General features: G+C 45.4%; 1 protein-coding gene across 1 annotated transcript in view; it reads left to right on the forward strand.

Moving 5' to 3' along the window:
- Positions 1-2,019: 2,019 nt before the first annotated feature.
- LOC113035143 (protein NLRC3-like) overlaps positions 2,020-15,628 on the forward strand; it is a 312,272-nt gene continuing 298,663 nt past the window's right edge. Inside the window, exons 1-3 of the mRNA XM_026190490.1 lie at positions 2,020-2,045; positions 2,158-2,307; positions 2,414-2,527. The gene's annotated coding sequence lies outside the window, so the exon portion shown is untranslated. The remainder of the gene's footprint in view (positions 2,046-2,157; positions 2,308-2,413; positions 2,528-15,628) is intronic.

The raw sequence follows: 15,628 nt of genomic DNA on the forward strand, positions 1-15,628 counted from the left end.
ACGTTATGAAACTGTGACGTTTGAGCCACTTCCCGTTGAACGTGAAACTGATGGTTTCTGGTGTTTGGGTCTGTTTTTCTGTATTTATGCAGATAAAGTGTAAACTCAGATGAATTATACCATCAAATGTTAAAGGAAAATATCAGGATGAGTGTCTGTGAGCTGAGAAGGACGTGAAGCGAGCAGTTTATCCCAGAGCTGAAGCTGCTCTGTGTGCAGAGATGAGCTCAGATTCCTGCTGTGATTGATCAACAGTCACAGAAATGTAGACTTGTAGTTATTACTGCAGTATGGTCACAGCAGATACTGATGAACATGTATTATGAGGATGGATGATCAAGTTTCTCACTCTCTCCTTTAAATCTCAGTTTTTTCTTCTTCACAGTTTATCTGTTAATTTATTAATGAATAACACTGAAAGAGTTTCTGTTATATTTCCCCTTGAACATCAGCTTATTAGGGCGGCATTAGGAAATAGCCCCCCTCCAAAGAATGAATAAATGAATGATGATAATAATAAAATGATTCAAAAGCAGAGCTCAGAGTGGTAGAATGGTCAAACATGGATCCACGGGTGGTTCAACTGCATTTGGTGACGTGACTAAAGCAAATCTTTCAAATAATCCCACCATCAACGGGATGTTGTCTCCTTTACTACGGTTACTTTACTTGGTCACCGTGTGAATTTCTTTGAAATGAACCAAATTCTTTTATTTGTTGGTTGTTGCATATTTAACCTCTACAGTCAGGAAAGGAGGAGATGAGGCCTCAACAATGTTGGGTTGTAGCTGTGGTTCAGGTTAGAGTGAGTGTCCATGGAATAAATGTAAGTCAGTGAACTGGAAACATGACTGTGTTCAAACTTTGTTTCCTTTTTATAATGAGTCTAATCAAAGGTGGACAGAAGTATCTCCACTGTGACTTTTCTGTGTCACCATCAGGGCTTCTGCACAGTGTTTCTGGGGCAGATAACATTGCAGCATTATGGAGACATTATGGAGACAAAAAGAAAAGCGTCTGGACTTCTTTAAGTTAAACTTAAAGAAGTCCAGACGCTTTTCTTGGACTGTTTCAGTGTTGAGTCTCATTCACACACTCCCTCAGACTCTTCACACACTGATTTGCTGACATAAACACACTCCTGTGTGCTTCACACACACACTGAGGACCATCTACAGACTGTGAGCTCCGTCTTCTTTGTCTTTGGAGCCGAACTCTGACAAAGTTAGGAACAAAACTTTCTCCAGCGTGTGAACTTTCCTCCTAGACTCAGTCTGAGCAGTCAGACCACATATTTCTAAAGCAGCACATGAAGGTGTGGCTCACACACACACAGGTGAAGGAAACAGCTGCAGTATTAAAAACTGCTTCACTGTCTACAAATATATGAACTGAATGTTTCTTTCAGGCTGTAAAAACCTTATTTATCCTCCATTACAGTCCTGCATTCAGAGCATTACTTCTGTTATATTAGTACATGTATTTTATTCTGATGAACACATGAAACTCTGAGCTGGATTGAATCCATTGAATCAGAGTCCAGGACTCAGACTAAACACACTGAATGTGTCCTGAGCTCGGCCGCTGTTCCACAGTAACTGCTGTCAGAGTCACTGTTACTGAGTTAGCTTAGCTAGCAGAGCAGCTAGCAGTTAGAGTATGAACTCTGTAAGCAGTCAGCTCGGTCCTGGACATGGTTACTGACATAAAGCTGCTCTCTGCAGCCATGTTTGACCTGCTGCTTTGTAGGACTACAGTAATGGAGGATTTGGAGGCTGAACTGGGCTCTGTGACACTTTTTGTAGTGAACTGATGAAAGCTGCGTCTCAGATGGATGTTAGTCCAACACATCAGACACGACCTCTGCAGCTCTCAGTTGATGTGCACATGAATGATTTGTGTTTCCTCTGCAGGTGAAGGTAGAAAGTGTGTGTGAGCTGATGTGAACTGAGCAGCATGGATCAGTGTGAGGACAGAGAGGAGGGAGTCCCTCCCTCTAAAAGCACTCTGTGTGGGGAACATGAGAGCCAGACCAAAGCTCAGAGGTGAGATGACCATCTCTAACTGTCCATGACTCTTCTCCATGTCACAGCTCAGCACTCACATCACTGCTCCATCATTATTCACACTCATACCTCTGTGTGTGTTGTTTTAAAGCCCAGAGCTGTGGGGCGTACCAGGCTCAGCTGGACATAACCCTGAAACTAATCCAGAGCCTGGACCTGAACCCAGCTGTGTTTCCTTAAAGAGCAACGAGTCGAAGGGTGTTATTGTAAACTTTAACAAAAGACTGTTATGTGACAAAGAGTAAGTACATTATTTTTATGAGATTGTTCATCATGTCTTTAATTTAATGTTTCCAGTTTTTCCTTCCTGTCTCATGAAGCTGTGACATTTATTCTTTTTCTTTTAGGATCAATAAGAGGCCAGAATCTCCTGGACCTGAACCCAGCTGTGTTTCCTTAAAGAGCAACGAGTCGAAGGATGCTGTTATAGACTTTAAAGGCTGTTCTTCTGCTGCTGAGAGGTAATGTGTGTCTAGATGTTGTTCCTGACTCTGTATTTTTGAATAAATCCTCATGTTTAATATCAGCTCAGCTCTTTTTCACACATTTCTATGTTGGTATGTGAAGCGGTGTGTGTTGGAGTGTTTCCACAAACACAGCAGTCAGAGTGGAAAGAGTGGATGTTGTAGGAGGTGTTTGTGTAGTGAAGAGGCTGAGTGTCTGTAGGACTCCAGCTGCTCCAGCAGGTGTCTCCTTTGTGCTTTGCTTCAAACACAGTGTAGGGAGGAGCTTCCACTCAGGTGTTTCAGGTGTTGCTGGATGGAGGAGGACAAATAGTTTTTCCCTTCAGTGACACTTCAGCAGCTCAATGTTCTGGGAGATGTTTGTCTTTATGAAGGTTTATGGATTCTTGTTCTTACTTTGGTTAAACTGAGCAATACATTTTCCATCTAACATTTAAAGTAAATTTCCAGGTGAATAAAAGATCTGCAGCTGCAGCCTCTGTGATGTTTCACAGTCTGAAAGTAACAAATTCAACCAGAGTTCAAACAAAGGCTTAATATACGTGTGTGTTTGATATAATGCCAACAAGTACAAACAGGTGTTCTTACAGGTCTTAATCACAGAGCTCTGATAAGTCTGGTGACTTTCACACTCAGCAATTTTGCTGCCTTTTATTTTATATTGGCCTTTTTAAAGCCCTTCAAAGTCTCCCACATTCATACAGAGCTTTTAACACCAAACTCCTTTACAGTCCTTCTCCTCTCACACACGATCACACGACTGATTTGTCTGCAGCAGCTGTGTTACTGTGAGACAGACGCCTCAGACCCTTATTTTTTATTTCTTTGACTTTTTATTTTATTGATTCATTTCTTTATTTTTACATTTTAAAAAGTGTATTTGTCTGAATGAACTAATCCCCATTTCCCATGCTTTGTATCACTGGTCATACTGGGAACAGCCATAGAAAATGTTTGTAAAGAAGAAATCTTAAACATGAGCAGATTCTCAGGCGATTTCTGTTTCCTAACCATTGTTTCAGTAACACGTCCCATCACTACATGTGTGTTAAAGATTTCTTTGGGATCAAAATCATCCACTGACAGTTATCAGTACAAACATGATGCAAAAATCCAAAGTTCAGACTTCAGAGTTACTAAAACAGAGATCTGAGGAAAACTGGTTCTTCACACGACGTTTCATGTGTGAACAGTAGAGGTGGTTTCATTTTCACATGTAGGTGTTGCAGTGAGGATTGCAGGGAGACATTTGCTGAATAGCTGCAGCTCTGCTCCTGTAGACTGCCTCTGAATGTGTGTGTGGTGATAAAGTCACTTTAATTAAATGTCACCTGTCAGGGAAAACTTTGTGTTGACTGAAGAAAGTTCACTTCTCTTTCATTGCAGCTCCACTCTTATTTTTGATGCACTCATTTGTTTCATAAATGATTTCAATGATTTTGCCACAGCTCTGCATTGTCAGGTCGGAGCATGTGTGCTTTTGATGAAATGCTGATATGATGACGCTTGATTGGGGAAAGATTTCCACAGGTGGTGTTGTTGGTCTCCTTCTTCCAGTTTTCTTGTTGCTGCCTCTCTCCTCGCCTCTGCAGCTGTATCATGTATGTTGTTATGTTACATACAAAGAGGAATTTGTGACATTAAAGAGTAAAGATTCTTCTAATTGTTTTCATCTCATCTCCTACTGCTTTAGTCTGCGTGGACAATATATGAGTAAATCATTACCAAGCCAGATTATATTTGGAATATTTCAAACAGAGGACATTACAGTGAAATCTGCTTTCAATGTGACATTTACTTTGATCCTTTAAGACACAGTTTATACATCAGACAAGCTGTTTGCAGAGCAATTAAATGTTTGATATTGTTGTTAAAGTTGTACAGATGAGCGTTAATCACCAACAGCTTCATTCATGTGGATGAACTGGACGGTTCCAGGGAAACTATCAGGATCACACACCTCCAGTGGTCACTGTGAGTAACTACAACTCTGCACATACAATAATTAAGATGAAGAAATGTTTTTATTGTAGAAAGATGAACCAAATGTAGTTTGACTCTCTGACAAACGATGGCAAGATAAAAGTAGTTTGTTAAAAAAGACACAAAAATGGTAACAATGCAAACAAATACAAACAACAGCATATCCTGATATGAGGCTCACAGATCAGGATCAGTACAATATGTAGCAACCGACATTGATGTTGCCATGGTGACCGCTGCTATATATAGTGTTTCTGTTACCTCACTTGTCTTAAACATCAACGCTGGCTGTTTTTCATTTTACTAATGAGTCCACTCTCTTCCCTCACTTTCGTCTCTTCCTCGTGTTTGAGCTCCTCTCAGAGAGGATTTAAGAAAGAGCTTTGATGATGGCTGTAGCTCAGGAGACAGAGCAAGGCATCTAATGATCAGAAGGTTGGTGGTTCAATCCCTGACTGCTCCAGTTGGCACGCAAAGTGTCCTTCAGCAAGACACTAACCCTCTCCGATGCATCCATCAGAGTATGAACGTGTTAAACAAGAATCAGTCCATTCACCATGGAAACATCAAAGTAGAAAGTGATGGCAGTTATGATTGGCTGCACAGCTGGATCACATGACCAGGTGAGTGGTACAAATAACAGGAAGCTTCTCTTGTGGCTTTAATAATCATTTGAATTGATAACTTGTGATTTACAGACTGTTCTTTATCTTTTCATTGTCGTCTGAAACACAGAAAAATATCAATGTTGGAAAATATGACATTTATATCTAGTTTCTACAGGATGGTTTAATTCTCCAAAGGCCACCACAGACATGACGAAGTTATTTCATCATTATAATGCACAAAAACAAAAAGCAGGATGAGCCCTGCTGCTCACCAAACTTGTGTCACGGACGAGAATGCGGTGGACTCAAGAGCAGACTCAATTTGCTTAGAACTGTGTATAATTTATTGAAAAGAACAAAACGTGAACGGAACTGGGTTTAACAAAAACCATACGCAGAAAACTAAAGGAAATCCGTGGGCGGAGAAACCGGCGTAGAGCACGGGGAGACTTCTAACGGGAACTTCTGTAAACACAGGGGAGAAATGTTACTGAATGGGAAACAAACGAGTAAGGGACAAAGGTACGGAGTGCCAGTGAATAGTCTTGGGCTTACTTGGCGACCCTAGTCATTTAACGGGGAAAAGGCTGCCAGGGGTGTACTCCAAAGAGGGTCAAGAGTGGAGAGTCCGGTCCAGATTTCGAAGAGATGGAGAATACAGACTGAAGGGCAGGCTGAGGAGAAGTGGAGTATATAATCCTCGGGTTCCGAGCAGATGGGAGGACAGGATGGAGACCAAAAACAGCACTACTGGTGAGTGCGATGGGTGGAGAATCTGAAGAATACAGGAAACAAAAACATATTAACCCAAGGTCCAGATATACAGAGTCAGAGCTCAGAGGAGGCCGAGTTTACCACAGATGGTAGCAGGACGAACTGGCGAGGAGTGGCAGGCCGTGCTGGCTTAAAAACCCTCTAGGTGGAGCCCCGGAGATTGACAACAGGTGATGAGCTGGCCAACTCCACTCCCAGGGACAAATGACAGGAACCTGGACCACGCCCAACCAGACACTCCCACAGCATATGACAGTACCTCCCCCTCAAGGGCCGCCACCCGGCGACCCCCCAGACCGGGCCCTGCGAGGGGAGGAACGAAACGCAGCGATCAGAGACGGGTCCAAAACGAGCGACCGGGAAACCCAAGAACGCTCCTCAGGCCCATACCCCTCCCAGTCCACCAGGTACTGGACACCACGACCACGGCGGCGCACGTCAACGATCCGCCGGACCGAATAGGCCGGATGACCGTCCACGAGCCGGGCGGGAGGCGGGGGAACAGGCGGTGGACACAGAGGACTGCTACGGACCGGCTTGACCTGAGAGACGTGAAACGTCGGATGGACACGCCAGGAAGCCGGGAGCCTGAGACGGACCGCCGAGGGGCCGACGACAGCAGTGATCTCATAGGGGCCAACATAGCGGGGAGCCAACTTTCGAGAAAGCGACCGCAAGGGAATGTCCTTAGCACAAAGCCACACCCGTTGTCCAGGCCGATACGCCGGAGCGACAGAGCGGCGACGATCCGCATAATCCCGTTGCCGGTCGACAGTTGCAAGGAGAGCCCGCCGGACCCTCCGCCACACCCGCCGGCAGCGTTGAAGGTGATGCTGGACCGAAGGAACAGCCAAATCCGCCCCATCCTCTGGGAACAACGGTGGCTGATATCCCAGCGAGGCTTCAAAGGGCGACAAACCCGTCGCCGAAGACGTGAGAGAATTATGGGCATACTCCACCCAAGGCAACTGAGACGACCAGGCCGCCGGGTTCAGTGACGAGACGCAGCGAAGAGCGGATTCCAACTCCTGGTTCAAACGCTCAGTCTGGCCATTGGTCTGCGGATGGAAACCAGAACTCAAGTTGACCTTGGCACCCAGGGCCGTACAGAAGGCCTTCCACACTCGGGAGACAAACTGAGGCCCCCTGTCAGACACAATCTCCGAGGGTATGCCATGAAGACGGAACACATGGTCTGTAAGGAGCTGGGTGGTCTCTGCAGCCGTCGGCAGCTTGTCCAGGGCCACGAAGCGAGCCGCCTTGGAAAACCGATCAACTATGGACAGAACCACCGTCTTCCCCGAAGAGGCTGGGAGGCCGGTAACAAAATCCAAGGCGATATGAGACCAAGGCCTATGCGGGGTACTCAGCGGTCGGAGTAAGCCAGACGGGGGCCGATTAGAGGTCTTGTTACGGGCACAAACGGAACAGGCAGCTACATAAGCCTTCACATCCTTGTCCATAGAACGCCACCAGAAATACCTCTTCAACAAAGCCGTGGTCCTACTCACTCCCGGATGGCAAGTAAACCGGGCTGTATGGATCCAATGGATAACAGCCGACCGGGCGGCAGAGGGCACAAAACGCCGACCGGGCGGGCCGGTTCCCGGATCAACGTCGTCCCGTAGTCCTTGGCGTATAGCCTCCTCCACATCCCAGGTGAGGGAGCCAATCCTGCAGGTGGAAGGGAGAATGAGCTCCGGGTCCCGGGAGTCCGAGTCCGAGGAGTACTGGCGAGACAGAGCATCGGGTTTAAGATTCCTGGAACCAGGGCGATAGGAAATATCAAAGTTAAATCGAGCAAAGAAAAGGGACCACCGAGCCTGGCGGGAGTTCAGTCTTTTAGCCGTTCTGAGATAAGTCAGATTCTTGTGATCTGTCCAGATGATAAATGGATGTTCCGACCCCTCCAGCCAGTGGCGCCACTCCTCCAAAGCCAACTTAATGGCCAGGAGCTCCCTATCCCCAACGTCATAGTTCTGTTCGGCAGGAGAAAGGCGCCGAGAAAAATAGGCGCAGGGCTGGAGCTTGCCACAAGGACCAGAACGCTGAGACAGCACAGCCCCCACCCCCACACTTGAAGCATCAACCTCCACCACAAACTGCCTACTCGTGTCAGGATGGACTAAAACAGGAGCCGAAGTGAAAAGTCGCTTGAGTGTGGCAAAGGCCGAGTGAGCCTCGGGGGACCAAACGAAGGGGACCCGGGAGGAAGTAAGGCGAGTGAGAGGCGCAGCCACCCGACTGTAGTCCCTGACAAAACGCCTGTAGAAATTTGCGAAGCCAAGGAACTGCTGCAGCTGTCTACGCGAACCAGGAACGGGCCACTCCACCACTGCCTTAACTTTTACAGGGTCCGTCTTCACCTGCCCTTCCGCCAGTAAGTAGCCCAGAAACGAGATAGACGAGACATGAAAGTCACACTTCTCGGCCTTCACATAAAGGCGGTTCTCCAACAGTCGCTGCAGCACACTCCGGACATGCACCCGATGTTCCTCAAGGGACTGAGAAAAAATCAGAATGTCGTCCAGATAAACAAACACAAAAACATTCAAAAAATCCCGGAGCACGTCATTCACCAGTGCCTGGAAGACTGCAGGGGCATTGGTGAGGCCAAACGGCATCACCAGGTATTCAAAATGCCCCAGAGGAGTGTTAAAAGCAGTCTTCCACTCGTCACCCTCCCTTATGCGGACAAGGTGGTATGCATTCCTCAAGTCCAACTTAGAGAAGACAGTGGCCCCGTGGAGGGGTTCGAAAGCTGAACTGATCAAAGGCAGGGGATACCTGTTCTTAATCGTGATCGCATTAAGGCCCCTATAATCAATGCACGGCCGGAGCGACGCATCCTTTTTAGAAACAAAAAAGAAACCAGCGGCCACCGGTGAAGAAGAAGGACGAATGAGACCGGCCGCCAACGAATCCCGGACGTACGTCTCCATAGTCCCCCTCTCCGAACGGGACAGGTTATAGAGACGGCTGGAGGGCAGAGGGGCACCGGGGAGGAGATCAATAGCACAATCATAGGGCCGATGAGGAGGCAGCGACAGAGCCCTGTCTTTACTGAACACTTCTTGTAGATCATGATATTCAGGAGGGACAGAGGAAAGGTCAGGGGGGGAGACAACCACTGGAGGAGAAACAAAAGCCCCCGAGGGCAGAGCTGACTTTAAACAGTTGGCGAGACAAAACAAACTCCAACTCGCTACTTTCTTCCCTGCCCAGTCAATGTGCGGATTGTGCTTCTGCAACCACGGAAAACCAAGGATCACTGGCACGTCAAGGGAAGAGGTGGCAAAGAGAGTTATGTCTTCCTGATGATTACCTGACGTGACTAACTTGACAGGCGCGGTCCGGTGAGTGATCATCGCGAACACCTCATTATTCAGAGCGGCGGCCGGGATCGGAGGCTCGAGCGGAATGAGGGGCAAATCGAACGATTTAGCCACCGCAGCATCTATCAAATTCTGCTCCGACCCGGAGTCAACGAGAGCACGGAGAGAATGAGCCTTAGTACCGGACATCAACGAAACCGAAAGCAAAAAACGGGGTTTATCACTCTTAAAAACACTGCCCACCCGTAACCCCGGACTTACCGGCGGGCCACGCCTTTTGGCCGGACTGGGCAAACAGCGATGCGATGGCCGCTTCCCCCGCAGTAGAAGCACTCTCCGGCTCGGAAACGCCGCTCCCGCTCCTCAGGAGTGAGCCGAGCGCGGCCAATCTGCATAGGCTCAGGGGAAGGAGATCGAGAACGGACGGATGATGTCACCGGAAGCGACGGGGGTAACGCCGAAACGGCCGCGGGTCGAAACAGAGACGGAGAGGGTTTGGACCGCCTCTCAGCGTCTCTCTCCCTCAGTCGACTATCGATCCTGAGAGCAAGAGAGGCAAGCGCTTCAAACGTGGCCGGCTCGTCGTGCACAGCCAGCTGATCCTTCAGTTGTTCGGAAAGGGACGCTAGGAAAATACCCCGCAGCGCAGCATCCGGCCAACCCGCTTCAACAGCAGCGGTGCGGAACTCGATCGCATATTCCGCAACGCTGCGTTTTCCCTGGCGGAGTCCCAACAGCCTCTTAGCTGCAGTACCCTCAGAGATCGGGTGAGCGAACGTAGCCTTGAATTCCTTGAGGAAGTCCTCATAGGAACACGAGGCAATAGGATGAGAAAACAAAAACGCCTCAGCCCACGCAAGCGCCTTACCCCTAAGCAACCCAACAAAATGGGAAATCTTGGCAGCCTCATTAGGAAACGCGTGCGGCGTGCGATTGACGAACAACGACCACTGAAACAGGAACCCCCCACACAGCCCCAGCTCTCCATGAAAAGGCTCCGGTGGAGGAGAAGAGATGCCCCGATAAGCCGATTCAGGACGCGCAACGGCGGGTGCAGGCAACGGTCCCGGCTGACTAGGAAAAACGGGTGGATTAGGCTCCCTGATTTCTGACAACCGGGTAAGTAACTCCTCCTGTTTTTCACTGATAGCATTACACTGGTCCATTAAGGACGTCAAAGTCTGTTCATGCCGTCCTAACACCGCGCCCTGTTTGTTAATGGCGGCGCGAATTGGGTCCGCTGAGTCCATTAGTGGCCAGTTCGTTCTGTCACGGACGAGAATGCGGTGGACTCAAGAGCAGACTCAATTTGCTTAGAACTGTGTATAATTTATTGAAAAGAACAAAACGTGAACGGAACTGGGTTTAACAAAAACCATACGCAGAAAACTAAAGGAAATCCGTGGGCGGAGAAACCGGCGTAGAGCACGGGGAGACTTCTAACGGGAACTTCTGTAAACACAGGGGAGAAATGTTACTGAATGGGAAACAAACGAGTAAGGGACAAAGGTACGGAGTGCCAGTGAATAGTCTTGGGCTTACTTGGCGACCCTAGTCATTTAACGGGGAAAAGGCTGCCAGGGGTGTATTCCAAAGAGGGTCAAGAGTGGAGAGTCCGGTCCAGATTTCGAAGAGATGGAGAATACAGACTGAAGGGCAGGCTGAGGAGAAGTGGAGTATATAATCCTCGGGTTCCGAGCAGATGGGAGGACAGGATGGAGACCAAAAACAGCACTACTGGTGAGTGCGATGGGTGGAGAATCTGAAGAATACAGGAAACAAAAACATATTAACCCAAGGTCCAGATATACAGAGTCAGAGCTCAGAGGAGGCCGAGTTTACCACAGATGGTAGCAGGACGAACTGGCGAGGAGTGGCAGGCCGTGCTGGCTTAAAAACCCTCTAGGTGGAGCCCCGGAGATTGACAACAGGTGATGAGCTGGCCAACTCCACTCCCAGGGACAAATGACAGGAACCTGGACCACGCCCAACCAGACACTCCCACAGCATATGACAACTTGTGCTGAATAATAATTTGTGAATCATTTAGTTTAAAACATCAACTGACTGAATCCATGAATCTCTGTGTTTCTGAGTGAAAGACACAGACATGAACAGACTGAACTGTTTCTCTAACAGGTAAGACTAACTACAAAGAGTCAATTCATACCTAAGTGTGCCAAAAAAGTCTGAAATACCCTTCATGAAACCAGTCGATGGATCCCAGAACCCAAATCCAGGATAAAGAGGTTCAGTGAATGTGGTGTGGAAGGTGTGGAGGTGGATCAGAGAGTCAGAGGAGACTCTGTAGAAGGACAGAGTGCCAGCAGGACAGTCCACACACACTGCTACTCTGTTAGAGACAGAGGAGGAGGAGGAGGAGGAGGAGATGGGTGTTTCTCTGTTATTGTGCCACACAGAGGAATAATGATCAGAGCAGCAAAGACTCCAGGACTGATCATTTCCACCAAACACACACTCATCACTCCTTCCTTTCCTTTTGATTCCTCTGTAACTCACTGATATCCGAGCCCTCCTCGTCCACTCGACCTCCCAGTAACAGCGACCAGTCAGACCATCTCTACACAGCAGCTGTTCACAAACATCAAATCTGTCTGGATGATCAGGATGTGACTGAAGCTCCTCCACATGTGTCACCTTCCTGTTGTTGTCAGACAGCTGGAGCTTTGTGTTCACTGTGTTTGTGTCGATTGTGAGTTGACAGGAATCTAAGTTCAAAATACTTATTAAATACATACATCATTGATTTAATGCCAAATAATTTCATTTCCAACATTTACAATAAATTAATTAAAAATTTAATGATTTTTAAATAAATGTAATTAATCAATTAATAACACATTTAATTAATTATTTAAGAATCTATTTATTTAATTCATTTGGGCCCTTCTAGCCCTGCAGCTGTGCATGTGCTCACATATCCACTGGTATGTGTCCTACAGGTATTCTCACAGCAGTGCTGCTGAACATTAAATGACCAGCAGATGTCAGTTCTTCATAATAAGCAGTTAAACTTTGTGTGATCTGCCTTTGGGTGAAGCAACAAAGCCGGAAAAATTGGACACATTCACAGAGCTTTACCACACCATCACTAGACAACAATGGAATTATTTTAACTAAAAACAAATAATCAGAAAGTCTTCTGCCTGGTCTCGTACCTCTGTGTTTCTGTAACATGAATAATGAGCTGAAATTCTCCTCACGACACCACCGATCAGCTCGAAGGGCCCTCGAGTTTACCTGCATGCATCCTGTTCACCTGTCAGCTGTTTAACACCTGCTGCTTATTCAGCAAACACGCCCACATTACCTGGTGACAGTCACAGTTTAATGCGGGCCGCTGTTTGTCAATATAAAATAATTTAGTTCCAATATTGTGCACATAATTTGCAAATGCACCATATTTTACAGACCATGAGGCTCACTGGATTATAAGGCGCATTAAGCGAAACAAAAATGTCGCATGAGTCAAACTTTACTCAGCTCATTCTTCTTGCTTCCTCCACTTCCGTACCATTCATTCATTCATGTTTAATTCTCTCACAGCTGCTTTATTCCCATGTTGGGAAGGGCGATGGACACTAAGATAACTACAGAATACTTTATAAGTGAACCTGATGCTTTAATCAGGATTTGGGCTATTTGCATTTAAATTAAATCAGTAATATAGTTCTGCCACTTATCTGCTCTAATGACTGGAAATCTGATATCCAGTCACCAGCACAGCTCACTCACTTACAGTCACTGACTTCACTGTTTTTGCTCCTGAGCAAATCAGTTTGTTTTAGATTAAAGTTGTTTCATAACTGCATCATTTTACTGAAGTTTAATGTGTCAGCGGAGCACATGTGGAACTGAACCATTCGCTTGTCTTAATTATCTGATGTTTATATGTGTTACACTTTTTTAATCTTTAATTTTAAATTGAAACTAACATTTAAAAACATTTGGTACAATGTGGAAAGAGGAAGAGTATTTCCAGCAGGAGCAGAAACGTCTGACTCAGCATGACGATGCTGTTGGTGGATACTGAAGAGCTCAGCCTGTCAAGACAGGATTAGGTTATCGTTTTTAAACATGTTTATTCAATTATATTCTGAGGCCAGTTATCTGGTATAATCTTTGGAAGTCTATTAAAATAAAAATGAAATCAGATGTGTGGTCTTTTGGTTGTTTTTGTTTTGTTCAATAAGCAGATGTTGGTGTTTCAGCAATGCAGTAACTTAAGTTTAAAAGGCTTGTTAGAAACTATGAAACACATCATACAGACTTGTGGACATTAGAAGACGACTAATAATCATCATGAATAAGACTAAAGGCAGGAAGGTGTCCTTTATAACTAATAATATTAATAACTAATAATATTAATATCATAGTCTGTCTGCAGCTGAGACAATACAAACTCAAACTGTGGGGAGAAGATTATATCACTTCAGTTTAAATTGACCTTAAGCGCCACATTTTCACAGACTTCTTTATTTACAGCATTTTTTACGTGCTGTATAGATTATACAGTTAGGTCCATAAATATCTGGACAGAGAGAACTTAGTTTCTGATTTTGGTTCTGTACATACACTAAAATCTATTTTAAATGCAACAACTCAGATGTGTTTGAAGTGCAGACTTTCAGCTTTAATTCAGGGGGTTGAACAAAGAGATGCAGAAAAATGTGAGGAACTAAAGCATGTTTAACACAATCCCTTCATTTCAGGGGAAATGTAGAGGAAAAATTAGAAAAATTAAATAACTTAATTAAATTAATTAAATCATAAGATTGTCAGCTGATAACCAGCTTCATGCGACCGCTTATCCTGGTCCCAGTGTTAGGGTCAGTGAATCCAGTTAACAGAAAGATATCCTGGATATACTTGACTGACTTTTTAGACTCAAGATTAATAATCATTATAAAAATTATAGTCTAACATCCAGAAATCTGCACGATGTGTTTCATTATGTCTAACAAGCCTTGTACAGTTAAAGCTAACAGTTACTACATGCATCAGAACATTTCTATATTTTTATATCTATAAAAAGAAATCTGACACTTGCCAGACTTTATCAAAGGTGTGAGCGTCACAGCAGATGCCTTTGTGTCAAAGTAGCTGAGGATCAAACAGAAAAACATGAAGGTTTTCCTGGCCTGGGATTTTATACAAATATTCTGCAGTACATCAAAAACAAAAGAAAACCATTAATGAACATATGAACATGACCTGATGCTGCTGACGTGAAGCAGAGCAAAGTTACAGAGGTTTGATTACAGACACAGCTGAGCATTTTGCAATTTTGCATCATTTTAAAAAGTTTAAATTTGTTCAGTGTTGAACGGCAGAAACGAGGCTTTGTTTTCAGAAGTAAGTAAAAGAAAAAAAAACAGCGGCCGACAGGCTGTAAGAACGGTAGACTTGTGCATAACAAGCAAGCGAATAATGCAGAAAACAGGAAACTGTTCTAGAAGTACAGAGAGAGAGAGAGAGAGAGAGAGAGCTGTGCATGAAGTGTGATTTTATCCTGGTGGCAGCAAAACAATCAGAGGGAATTCATGACGATGTTTATGTGAAGCGTAGTTTGGAGCTTCTTTTGCTGCTGGTTTACTCAATATTGTTCGGAGAGACATCAAACCTGCAGCTTCAGAATCAGCTGTCGGCTTTCAGCTCGTGTCCGTGCCGTCAGGTGAGAAAGTCACATCTCACTGATTCTGATGCGTCGGCGGCTCCGCGCTTTGTGTTTACGTCTTTGTGCAGAATCCGTGTTCCTGCTCTCATTTACTGTTTTAGCTGTTTGGTGGTTGTTGAAACTTTGGGAGGTTTAACCTGAGATTCTGGCGTTTTGGCCAAAATAAATTTATATTAAAAATCGATTCAGGATTTTAATGAATCGATATCACGTTATCCAAGCCAGAATCGATTTTAATCGATAAATCGATAATCAAAACCACCCCTGATGCATATACACGGGTCACACTGCTTATTGAAACCCCCCAAAGATCAGATCTTAATCAGACAGGTTTTTGTTTTTTGTTTTCAAAGTTTAGACTTTGCTTCTATTGGACTTTTTATCAGTAACACGTGCTTACTTTTTGCAGGAACAGTTGAAACTAACATAAATAAATAACTCCAGAGCTGATAGTCAGCAGGGGGTTTACAAGTTGTGGCCGCGTTGTCGGCGGTATAAGCTCGACCACTTGCAAGGTGAGCTGGCAGACATCACTGAACTCATCAGAGATGATCAGGTTCATTTTGACAAAGTGAGCAGATATTTAACCTCCTAGGACCTGGCGTCCACATATGTGGACATCACAATTTGGGTTGTTTAGACCAAAATACTACATTTTGCTCTACAAGGGCCTGATATCCACTTACGAGGATGTTACACT

The sequence above is a fragment of the Astatotilapia calliptera genome, chromosome 13 (assembly GCF_900246225.1).
Source record: "Astatotilapia calliptera chromosome 13, fAstCal1.2, whole genome shotgun sequence".
NCBI classification, from domain to species: Eukaryota; Metazoa; Chordata; class Actinopteri; order Cichliformes; family Cichlidae; genus Astatotilapia; species Astatotilapia calliptera.